At 38.9% G+C, this 12,911-nt stretch overlaps 1 protein-coding gene across 1 annotated transcript in view; it reads right to left on the bottom strand.

Moving 5' to 3' along the window:
- The window catches only part of LOC105499091 (nuclear pore associated protein 1), a 564,120-nt gene that overhangs the window by 525,757 nt on the left and 25,452 nt on the right, over positions 1–12,911 (bottom strand). Inside the window, exon 6 of the mRNA XM_071099379.1 lies at positions 83–11,393. The gene's annotated coding sequence lies outside the window, so the exon portion shown is untranslated. The remainder of the gene's footprint in view (positions 1–82; positions 11,394–12,911) is intronic.

The raw sequence follows: 12,911 nt of genomic DNA, 5'->3' as shown, positions 1-12,911 counted from the left end.
CTACTTAAGTCTTTGATTCATTGACATGCTGTGGATGTCCCCAACAAGACTACTACAGACATTACATATTCACCAAACTGACCTTCCCTTTAGTGATACAAAGGCCAGCTCGCTTGTCCATTTTTCTCTGAGTCTGATGCACGTTGTTCCTTACTCAGCTTCACACTGACAACTACATCCATATAGGCGGTGGTACAGTAATGATGGAGTAACTGCAGGAAGAATGAAACAAAATGTTGTGGTAAAACTTATGGGGATTGGACATGGCTTATCACATTTAAAAATGGATGATTCATCTGGAAGGATGGATTGCAAGACAGTGCACATCAAATAATGAAGGACAGTGACATCTGAGAGAGGTGAAATAATGAGGGTTTACTGTTGCTTCAGGTTACTGCTTGGGGAAGAGTTTTCAGGCTGTGGTGTGACACGGACTCTGGAAGACAGTGGGAGTTGAGAATATGGAACTGACTGGAGAAAGAGGTGGCTGAATTTCACGAGGCGGGAGCACTCAGGCCAACACCCATGCAGGCTGGACTGTGGTGCCATCATTACTCCACTCAGACATGGTTCACAGGAGTACTGGAGCAGTACAGAAACAAAAAGCAAAGATACAAAGAAAAGTAATTTAAATGAATTCTTTAATAAAGAATAATTCACCTGTATGCTTTCATCTCATTTCTGACTACAAAAACACAAAGTTTTCCATGACTCAGTGATCCTGCATCAAGCCCAAGGATGAAGGATATTTTTAGAAATAAAGTAAATGGTGTATTAGGTAGATTTAGTGACCCTGTATGGACACCAACCTGCCTTTCCTATGTTATGCTGCTAGTTGTGGCTGGTAAAATCACTACATTATGAAATAATTAAAATACAGTTATCTACTTATAAGAGAACATTTGTCACCAAAAGGAGGAGAAGCCAATAAAGGTTTCTCCCTTCACTGATTTTCCTTAACAATCTCCAGTTTCCTTTGCACTTTAAAGCTACTGTCTGTCTCAAGACAAGAGTTAATCCACATTCCGACTCTGTCCTCAATGACACTGGTCAGACTAACCAATGACCTCTTAGCTGAGATAAGTTTTACAGCAAGTCACGTAGAATCCGCACCTCCATGTTCCTTGCATGCCCAGCATAAGGTTTCTCTTCTTAAAACCCTGCTTTCTTCCCGGAAAACAAGCGGCTCCTTTAGATACGAACCTGGTTCTTCTCCATTGCTAAACTGTGAAATAAAGTCACTTTCTTTTTACCACCCTCATGCTTGTTATTTGATAGTGTCAGTGACAAGTGGCCAAACCTGTGTTTGGTAACAAATTTGGTGGCCCATATGGGGAGCATTATGTGCTCTGGGCAACCCAAGCCTGTGAGCCTGGTTTTGCTACCAAGGCGGAGGGTTACCTGTGAGTACCTGCAGCTGAAGGCTAGCAGACCCCATGGGAGGAACGTTAGGGAACTTCCAAGTGGCTGCTGAAAATCTTTCATTTCCTAGACCCTCCCTTTCACTTCCTCGCACAACTTCTGCAGCCATCGACACTTTGCTGGTACAAAGAATGTGACCTCTGAAGAAGCTGGCAACCCTTGCAACCAAGGGAGCTGGTCGGATTGCGCCCAGCTTTCCCGTGTCTTCTGGGGTGTCGCTGGGGCTCTGCTGTTTCGTCTTGTCCACTAACGGGACTATCACTTGAGTGTTTGACGGATTTGAATTTGTGGCACTCCTGGGCATCGCTCCACTTGGTTTCAGATACCTGTGGAACTGTTTTGAACACATGAAAGAAATTCAGGATTGTACCCAGCCCTTAACTGGGGTTTGTTTGGAAGCTCACCATTTGTTTGTAAGTGTGAGTGTATGACCTTTGAGTGTGGGCCCTGGTCTCTTCCTATCCTTTTCACTTTCAACTTCATCTTCCTGATTATCTTGGAAGCCACCTACAGCCTTACTCATCTCAGTCAAAGGTACCCCTAGCTCTCTCCAGCTGTCAACAGTTTCCTTTGCCCATGACTTGTAGAGGTGGGAGGGATTCGTCTCACACTGTGCATGTCCAGGGTACTGGGGCTCTCCCTGATGGGATGTCAGCAAGAGTGGTGGGGGTACCAACCCTATACCATGCAGCAGCTAGAAGGTTCACAAACCTCCTTTTCTATCTTTTACTCTTTCGCTCATTTGCAGAGGCCTGGCAGGAACTTCATATTCTCATTCTCTTTGAGATTTCAGCTGGCTGCTTATTAAGACCTACTTTTGTGAACATTTTAAACAAAGAGGCAAACTATAGCAAGAAAACTTGAGAGCTCAAATGGTTAACTGCAGCTATTAAGTGAGGCAGAGTCATCAAAACCTCTCTTTTTCCGTTTTCTTTTCTGCCTGCTTCAGATTGGCTGTTACTAAGCTGTTGGTGCTGTGATAAGACACATTATTTACCGACTAACTAGAAAGTAAACACAGGAAACTTGGTTAAAACTGAAAGAAAAAAAAAGGTAAAAGATGCTTTTTTAAAAACAAATCTGCCATAAAGATTGCTTTACCCAAAGTTTGGTTCACAGCTTTCACAGATTACATATTGGAGAAAACACAATTTAGCCATGGAAACAGGTTCCACTTTTGTCAGACGATAACGTGTATCCAGCTATTTTTTATAAAATACTGAGTGTGTACTGTTACTTTACGGTTGGAATCCCAAGGTAAAAGCTATGAGACCTTTGCCGATGTGTGTATACCTGTTTAGACATGTTTGTGTGTATGTACATATGTAGATGTTTGTGTGTATGTACATAAGTAGACATGTTTGTGTGTATGTAGATATGTAGACATGTTTGTGTATGTACATATGCAGATATGTCTGTGTGTATGTACATATGTAGACATGTGTGTATGTACATATGTAGAGGTTTCTGTGTATGCACATATGTAAATGTGTGTATGTACATATGTAGACATGTTTGTATGTACATATGTAGATATGCTTGTGTGTTATGTCTAGCCTGCCACCAAATTGACTTACAAGTAAATAAGCGCTCATAAATTAAGTCAGGAAGCTTTTCAGGTTCACATAAATTTAATAATCCTTGACAAATAAAACTGGTTTTAAGATTATTGGTTACATAATGTTAGAAATATCTTCAAAATGATCAGCATATTTTTATCTGAGTTTACTGAACAAATGGTTTTGTATTTATCTATGTCTATATATTAAGGTGTCAGGATACGACATAAGGGCTATAGGACCATAAACCCAGCCAAAAACAAATAATTTTTGTTTGTGTGATGATATAGATGAGTTAGACTAATATTACTAGTTCAATGAAAACAGCTAAATCTTCTGTGCTATTAACAAAATGCACATATATTGAACTTTAAGGTTCCTACTTAGGTAAAACACCTTATATGTCCACAGACTTTAAAAATGGGTAATAGGGACATAACTAAATAATTACTACTTTTGGGTAATATCCCAGTTTTCAAAAGTACTCTAGGTAAACTGTTAAAATGGAAAAACTGAGTACACATCAATGAGATCAATGCTTCTGTGTGAAATTTTTGTATAATTTAAAATCTTAAAATCATTTTGGATGCTTACTGGATGTCTTGGTCAATTCCAATTGAGAAAGGGTTATTATATAGAGAAAACTGTTCTAAAAATTGTGAAATGTTTCTCATCTATAAAATACTAATATCTGATTGTTCAGGATTTCTTTTTTCCTAGGTTTCTATAAAATGTGCCAAACAAGAGGTGTCCTTATTGAGAAAAAGAATTATTTTGTCTAATTCAAACGTTTTTTAAAAGTTGATTCAAATTACGAGTTTGAAAAGGTTATTTATGAAACAAACTAGAAAGGAAGCAGTAAATGGTGAAGAGAGATGTGAAGAAAGATATAGACAAGAGCATGTATTTTTGGTAAGGAAGGTTATCAAGAAAAACGAGTAATTTTATACGAGAAAGAATCTCGCATGGTAAATTATTCTCCTAAAGTAAAATGACTGGTTATTTAAGAAACAGGTTCTTATTACAAGGTTAATCTAGAAAAAGAAAATCAAAAATAATTTTAAAAAGGAACAGGTACCATAGGACAAGTATACAGTTCAAGCATGTGACAGATGGTCTGTGTAAGTCATGATAAGGCTCGTGAAGGGGAATTTATAAAAGGAATTTTGTATGTAATGAAGTTAGGTATAATTAAAAAGGAATTGTTTATAATAGTCTTTCTAAAGAATGGTTCCCTATATTAAACCAATATTTCCTTAAGGTATCAATTTGCTCTTAATAAAATTACAAGAAATTTTGATTTTCTATTCCATAATCGATTTCTTTTGAAAATTTCTGAGATCCATATCTCAACTGTTCAATTGTTGTCTTGCTACTATCAGCTTTTTCTCCCTTTGCCGTGGCCTGGGATAACTCTATCCTTCTTGTCAGCTCCTGTAAATTTTCTTAGTTCTAAATGTTGTGGCCTGATGCTGAAATATTTTATCTTAGAGGTCTATAAAAGCAGTGTTTTCCTCCAGGATAACTTGATTCTATACTCTTGGGTATTTTTGGGGTTTTTTTGGTGTGTTTAAATTTTCATTGTCATCAGGAAACTTATCATGCAGCTCCTAGAGTCATCTATTCCCCAGTTGTACTCATAACCTTGTACACACTCTTCCCATATCTGACTAAATTCAAGCACTTTTTATTATAAGTTGTACTTCCAGATTACCTAAACAGGCTTTCCCCTAAGGAGAGGCAGTCGCACTAAAAAGGGTTTTCCTTTGACTTTTTGGTAACTGCCTTAACAAACAAGATTTTACATTTCATCAAGATAATTCCTACGTTGCCTTTATAAAGTGTTTAATTGGTTTTTAAAAACCTATGAAATTTGAAAGGAGTAAGGTTTTTACACATGTGTAACTTTCTGTATTGCCTTTAAAGTCTGTCAATGATCACTTTGGTTAAATGATTAACTATTGTTTTACAAGGACCTGTAGTTTGCTTTTGATCAAATATTTTAAGCTTTCCAACATCTTTGACAGACATCTCCAAAATTGAATTTTAAATTAAGTCTCTGACTTATTGCTGGGGCTTCTCAAAGGTAAAAAAGTTAATCACGTGAAGTGTATCACCACCTCCAACACCCTGAAAAACTTCTTATCAGGTGCTATTAACTAATCTTTGTGGTGTTAGGGTACAAGGAATTGACTCCTGGATACATGTAGCTCCTCTAAAGCAGACAGACTCCTGCCAGCATCTAACATCAAACTCAAGTTAACCAAAGTCTCATCTTTGGACTCAAGCAAAGGCAATAATCAAAGTACACTGCTTTCATGCAACACAGGGACAGGCCTGTATTATACTTTATTCAATAATTTTGCTTCTATCTGAAATAGAAACATATGAAATATCATATAATTTATTTTGTGCCTTAATAACAAATAATTTAAAAGTTTAGTTACCTATAGGCTTCTTTTCCTGTCACTCTTTTTTTTTTTTTTCTGAGACTGAGTCTCGCTCTGTTGTCCAGGCTGGAGTACAGTGGCGCAATCTCGGCCAACTGCAATCTCTGCCTCCTGCGTTCAAGCAATTCCTCTGCCTCTGCCTCCCAAGTAGCTGAGACTAGAGGCACGCACCACCATGCCCAGCTAATTTTTTGTATTTTAGTAGAGTTGGGGTTTCACCATGTTGGCCTGATGGTCTTCATCTCCTGACCTCGTGACCGTCCGTCTCGGTCCTGTCACTCTTAGAACAAGACAATGCTTATGGCATTTTTGCTTAAAATGTTGCTAATGGTGAATATTTTGTTTTATTAATATATCCAGAATTTAAAACTGTTCAGTTCTTCCAGACCCAGGGACTATCATGGAAGATATGAATGTGTGAGATTGTAAGGGCCGGTTCTTGTGAGATAAAATTAATTCAGATTCCCCAAATCAAGGATGGGCACACGGATGCCTAAACAGCTAAATAAAATACTTACGTTTTGTATAGCTAGTTAGATCATTCCTATAAGCCAAGATTACAATAGCTCAATGCATACAATTCATAGACAATTCAGTTATATAACCTTACCTTTTGACTTTTAGTTGTTGGCTCTTACATTGCTTAAAAGGGGTTTTAAGGATTAATGGCTGCCTGCCCACCTTCATTCCAGTCCGGCCTACAACATCTAATTGGATATAAGACTTTTGATTCTCAGTCCGACCATAGTGGGCGCAGCAAGGAACATGATCGACCCAGGTCAGGTGGCATGCCACTGTGGCATTGACATGAGAAAAAATAAAAGCGTGGCTACCAATACTGCCTCTGGCATACCTTGACAAAAAAGAGGAATATAAACTATAAAATAAAATCCTAAGCCCCTGCCAACTTAATGGACACTCCCTACCCCCATATTAGCCACAGCAACCTGAAAAACTAATTCAGGCCACGACAACAAGAGGGGTGTTGAACAGGCTTCACTATATCTTCCTCCCATCATGGGAATTTAGGCACAACTGACCAGCATTAATGTTACAATAAAAATTGTAATACAGACTTTTTATAACAATAAAATTCCAAATTATGAGCAGGATTTAGGAATATGCCAGGCAGGAGTTAAGTCACACATTCCTACACTTTTAAAAAAGCAGACTATGTTTACAACTGCCACAAGGTTTCTGTGTTTCTCTAGCAGCGAAACAAGCACTAGCCTCAAGATAAGCTGACTGACCCCAGCCACTGTTCCACCCGCCATCACTACAGCTTGAAGTAGACAAGACACCAATTTCAGTAACTTTCTCCTGATAAAAGATCACTGACCATAAACTAGCTTTGGCCGGTTTACAGTAAATGCACACTTGCATGCCTTTGTCCTCAAAAGAACTTTCGAAATATAGGGCATAATGATAATACATTTAAAAGTTAAGTCTCCGCCCCAAAATGAATGAGTCATATGTTCCATGAATATTTGTTAATATACATGGGTCAGGACCACCTTCATGAGTATTTACAACTTCTCCTGTAGCCTGTTAAATATGTATAGTTAACCAACTTGTCCTCATATCTCCACAGGAGCTCTGGGTACAACTGACACTTGGGGCTTTGCACTGTAATTAAGACTAAATGCTGTGTGTACTTCCTGGATAACTCCAGAAACATATCCTCAGCCACAAAAAAACATGCACAAGCAAATAATACTATGCCTAATCTTATGATGTCTTTAAATCATATGGCTTTACATATCTTCACTGCAGCCCGGGGTGGCACTTAACATTCATTAAGGTTGACCCTTTTACACACACACACACACACACACACACACACCCCAGATTATTCTTACAATATAATATAACCCAAACTATGCATGTAGATACTCATATTTCTGCTATAGATGCCCTCTCTCAGGACTCTATGACATCATGATTTAGTCGGCTTCCTGGTGCAAACAGTACTTTTATATATATAATTAATACTGTTAAATGCCCTCTTCAGATGCTATGAGCTTTATTGCTGTTGTACACTCTACAGGGAGAGGCAGGAAATCATTCTCAGAAATTCTTGGATCCTCACACCATACATTCACAGTAAGTTCCTGCTGGAAACTCAACAATATTTCCAACTCCAAGTAAACAGATCCATTCTAATGCTCTGTAACTATGCATTCAGTAGGAAGCAGACCAAATGAATATGATGCTCCAATCCCATACAAATAAAGTGGAATATTACAGTGGGTGCTGTAACCAAGTACTTCATTTTCCTTAAAAAATATTTACTTTTTCTCTTTCTCCTGTGTGTTCACGTCTTACTTAGCTCCTTAGAAATACAAATTCAAGGCCAGGCACGGTGGCTCCAGCCTGTAATCCCAGCACTTTGGGAAACCGAGACGGGCGGATCACGAGGTCAGGAGATCGAGACCATCCTGGCTAACACAGTGAAACCCCGTCTCTACTAAAAAATACAAAAAAATTGCCGGGCGAGGTGGTGGGCGCCTGTAGTCCCAGCTACTTGGGAGGCTGAGGCAGGAGAATGGCGTAAACCCGGAGGCGGAACTTGCAGTGAGCTGAGATCCAGCCACTGTGCTCCAGCCTGGGAGACAGAGCGAGACTCCGTTTCAAAAAAAAATTAAAAAAAAGAAACGCAAATTCAAACTTTTCCCTCCTTCCTTTCCACCAGCCAAACAACCAGCAAGCACTGTCAGCTTAGCTAAGTATAGGTTTTCTGAGAAACCACCAGATCTTCAACCAAAATAAGCATCCGCCAGGATTCTCCTCCATAGAGAGATTGTCTCAAGACATCAGTTAATCCACAACCTGACTCTGTCCCCAGTGATGCTGGGCAGACTAACGAATAACCCATGACTGAAGAGAAGTCATCCAGCGAGTCATGTAGATCCTGCACCTCCACACCCCTTCCGCATACCCTGCTTGCCAATATTTCTTCTTAAAACCCTGTTTTCTGCCCAGAAAACTCACGCGGTTCCTACAGATATGAATCCAGCCCTTCCACACACATTGCTGAGCTCTGGAATTAAGTGACTTTCTTCTTTTTTTTCGGAAACGGACTCTCGCTATGTCCCCCAGTAGCTGGGATTATAGGCGCGCGCCACTGTGCCTGGCTAATTTTTGTATTTTTACTAGAGACAGGGTTTTGCCATGTTGGCCAGGCTGGTCTTCAACTCCTGACCTCAGGTGATCATCCCGCCTCGGCCTCCCAAAGTGCTGGGAGTACAGATGTGAGCCACCACGCCTGGCCAGTGACCTTCTTTTTACTACCCTTCTGGGATTTGATTTTGGAAGTGGCCATGGCCAAACCTGGGTTTGGTAACAAAATGCTGCCAGGTTGAATACAACAGATGAGGGGCACCTTTTTCCTTAAAGCAGGATCTGTCAATTCTGCTTACAGCACTGAAGCCCACAGATCCTGATTGCTGCCACACCTAGCAGAGCAAATGCCCATCTGTTATTACATATTCCCATACAATATCAGTGTTTTTGCTCTGTTGACTGCTCATGTCACACATCTTGAACAAGTGTTCCCAACCCTCGCATGTTTTTTGATTAAGACAACAAAAATTAAAATCTAAAAAGAGCACAAACATGAAAGCCTTTTGAGAATATTAAGGTAGATGAAAATGACAATAAATAAAAAATTGAAATTCCCTTTTTACAAGCCAATGGCACAAAAATATTTTCTGATTACAGCACCCTATGTACACATTTTCTAAGTGGTATTTTTTATATCTCTGAGAACTAAAACCAAATTTAATAATCACTCCTCAAAAATAAGAAAATAATTAATATCTAACAGAACAGGTGATCTGTACAAAGACATGTCATGTACACATTTATGGAAGTGAGATGGAAGGAATTATGGAGTCCAGCCATTGTCTAAATCTTTGTGTAAGGAGAAAGTAAGGCAACATCATGAAGTTCACACCTGCACAATTAAGAAGTGGTTGCTCCTTGTATTCAGACGTGAAGTATTACTGTACTGCTACACAAATCAATACCTTGTTATCCTTTCACATGCACAGAAACTAAGCCATATAATGGAAAGTTTCACACATCTTTTTAAGCATAAGAATCTGAGTCAATTTTGCCTTGTGGCTTCCAAAACAGTTTCTGTCCTTCTCCTCTTCAACCAGAGATATTTCAGAGAAAATTTGCAGAAAAACAAAAAACAGAGAACATGTAACATCAGTCTTTTCCAATAAAAGTGATATTCACATTAAATTTAGGAAAGAGAAATACGAGAAAAGATTAAAATAATTAAAAGTGTTCATTGAAAAATAATTGTGAATCCATTTTTAAAATAGAGGAATGAACACCTTAAATATACAACACAAAAATTAAAATTTGGTTTTAGATGATGCTTATGAGAGTAAAAAAAAGAAAAAAATTATACTCAAGTGTTAAACACATTTGAACAACAAATCATATCAAAACCAGGGTAAATATTACAATGCAAGAAATAAAGTCTTAAGGTGTCACTGGTCAGCCTGCAAAATCAGTATTGAACAAACTCAGCCTTATTCAAAACTGAATTCCTCACCTCACCAACAGAAAGGGCAGGAAGCTGCTGCCCTTGCACATGGAGACCCCATACAGTGGCTCTGAGCTCAGAGGCTCCCATGTGGATCTGACTTTGGTGGGCATGGTCTGGAGGAGAAGGAACCTGTCACAGAGTCGTCTACACCAGTACAAGAGGTTACTATGGCTGCATCTCAAGGTTTTCAACACTACTGGCTGTTGTTGAAAGTATTTATACATAAAGTGGGGAGTGATGTTGGGGGATTGTCTAAGATTCACAAGGATATTAAGAGACTCAAGAGTTTACAGCAACAATTTAAGTTCTAAACCAGCCAGGTGCGGTGGCTCATGCTTGTAATCCCAGCACCTCAGGAGGCTGAGGTGGGCGGATTGCTTGAACTCAGTCAGGAGCTCGAGATCAGCCTGGGCAACAAGATGAAACCCCATCTCTACAAAAAATACAAAAAAAAATTTAACTGGGCAGAGTTGTGCACCTGTGGTCCTAGCTACCTGGGAAAGTGAGGTGGGAGGATTGCTTGAGCCCCAAAGTCAAGGCTCCAGTGAGCCAAGATCTTGCCACTGCACTCCAGCCCAGGTGTAAGAGCGAGATACTGTCTCAAAAAAACATTAACTTTCTTTTTTTAAAAATGTTCTAAACCTACAGCTTTATTCAAGGTACAGCTGAAAGTACTGGTGTAGGTGCAAGGCATGCAGGTTGTTACATTTTTTACTTCATTATGGAAAAGCACTGTGGTTAAAAGAAGAGGCTCTGGGCCAGGCACAGTGGCTTACAATCTTAGCACCCTGGGAGACAAAGCAGGGAGGATTGCTTGTGGCTAAGAGTTCTACACTAGCATGGGAAACATAGGAAGACCCGGTCTCTACCAAAAAAAAAAAATTAATTAACCAGGCATGGTGGCTTGTGCCTGTAGTCCTAGCTATTCAGGAGGATGAGAGGGGAAGATCATTTGATCCCAGTAGTTCAAACACAGAGTCTCCTCTACGATTGAGTCACTGTACCCTAGCTGGACAACAGGACAAAATCCTCTCTCTCTCTTAAAAAAGAAAAAATACAAAAGAATCTTTGGAGAGAAAATTATTGTCCTAAATAGACTCTCTTAATCATAACACAGTGTAAGCTGGGTGTGGTGACTCACACTTGTAATCCCAGCACTTTGGGAGGCCGAGGTGGGCAGATCACCTGAGGTCAGGAGTTCCAGACCAGCCTAGCCAATATGGTGAAACTCCATCTCTACTAAAAATACAAAAGAATTAGCCAGGTGTGGTGCCGCATACCTATAATCCCAGTTACTCGAGAGGCTGAGGCACAAGAATCGCTTGAACCCAGGAGGCGGGGGTTGCCGTGATCCATGATTGCGTCATAGCACTCCAGCCTGGGTGACAGAGTGAGACTCTGTATCAAAAAAAAAAAAAAAAAAAAAAAGATAATAATAAGACTGTGAAATTTGCACAAAGATAGAAGAAACAACCAGTACCTTAAAAAATAAAAACAGAGCTAGAAAGCTGACATATACATATATAAAAATTAATTTATACATTGATGCATGGGGGAGAGATCAGTTTTTAATAAAATGTTCCAGGAAATTGAATATTCACAGGGAACAACCAAGATACGACCTTTGACCTCACATACACACAAAATCAATTCTAGTTGGTTCATAGGCTTAAATATAAAAATAATAGAGTATTCAGAACACAATTTAGGAAAATATCTTCATGTCACAGGGTAGGGTGAGCTGTCTAACTAGACCTGAAAATTATTTAGCATGTCAGACAAGACACATTCTACATAGTCGAAGTGAGCAAAGACTGGGGCAGACAGTATCAAACTCAAGGTTCCTTTATACCTTTCCTACAGAAAGCTAAGACTCCAAAATGGAGCACAGGAGTGAAAATCGTGCTCACTTCTTGAGATGTCAGTGTGCATTGTAGGAAATGATAACACACAAAGCATGCAGTATATTATCAAGCCTATACTAACCTCTAAAAATTAATTTTCTAATAAATTGTGGGATATATCATTTGTGTCCATTGTAACATGTGATTACTTCATACACCAGAATGGAAGAACAAAACCACTAACAAATGAAGAAACTAATACTTTTATCACTTATAAATAAATCACATAGGAATAATATAAATACATTATAATTACTGGAAAACTATTTTCAATGTGCATACATGTGGATATTTGTCTTGTGTCATTCCTATGATTACATGGGATGGAACATACAAGAAAAACACATTGACAAAGGTTTTCCTAAATTTTCTCTCATTCAGCTGTAATGCTCCTGAATCACTCTTCAATTCATCTTGCCCATAATTTTCCCCGTATTATTATGACCTGTGCTAATCTGAAGCTTGGTGATGCTGCACTTCTTGTGAGATTCCTATGTTGCTCCTGTGAGTTTATCTTTCCAACCTTCTGAAACCTTCTATGCAAGATATGATGTTAATGATATGACCTGAAAATGTCAATGGAAGGTTTATAGACCAAGCTCATGTATATGTAAATGAGGACAATAACATTATGGTTGCCTTCTCGTCAATAGTGTTTTACATTGTCAAATTTAAGGTGCACCTGTGTTTCATAAACGTGCAAATGTGCCCTCTACGATGAGTGGAATACACTGTCCTCTGTGACTGCCAATTTCTCAGTGTTAGATTATGGGGGCTCATCAACTGTATTCTTACCTGTTATTGAAGGAATATGTTTAAATATTATCACATAAGTTTACCAAGTGCATTTACATTCTACGTAGCTATTAGACACATTAGAGTTACTAGTGGAACACTAGAATTCTTATGTTATGCATGGAAACGTAGTTTTATGAACTATGGTTTAAGAAATCCACTGAGGAAGAAGATGGCAATTATAAAGAGTTACTTGAAAAATTCACTGGAGTGATAC

This window comes from Macaca nemestrina, chromosome 7 (genome assembly GCF_043159975.1).
Source record: "Macaca nemestrina isolate mMacNem1 chromosome 7, mMacNem.hap1, whole genome shotgun sequence".
Lineage (NCBI taxonomy): Eukaryota > Metazoa > Chordata > Mammalia > Primates > Cercopithecidae > Macaca > Macaca nemestrina.
Note: the sequence above shows the minus strand (reverse complement) of the source record. Positions and strands in the feature narration are given on the sequence as shown.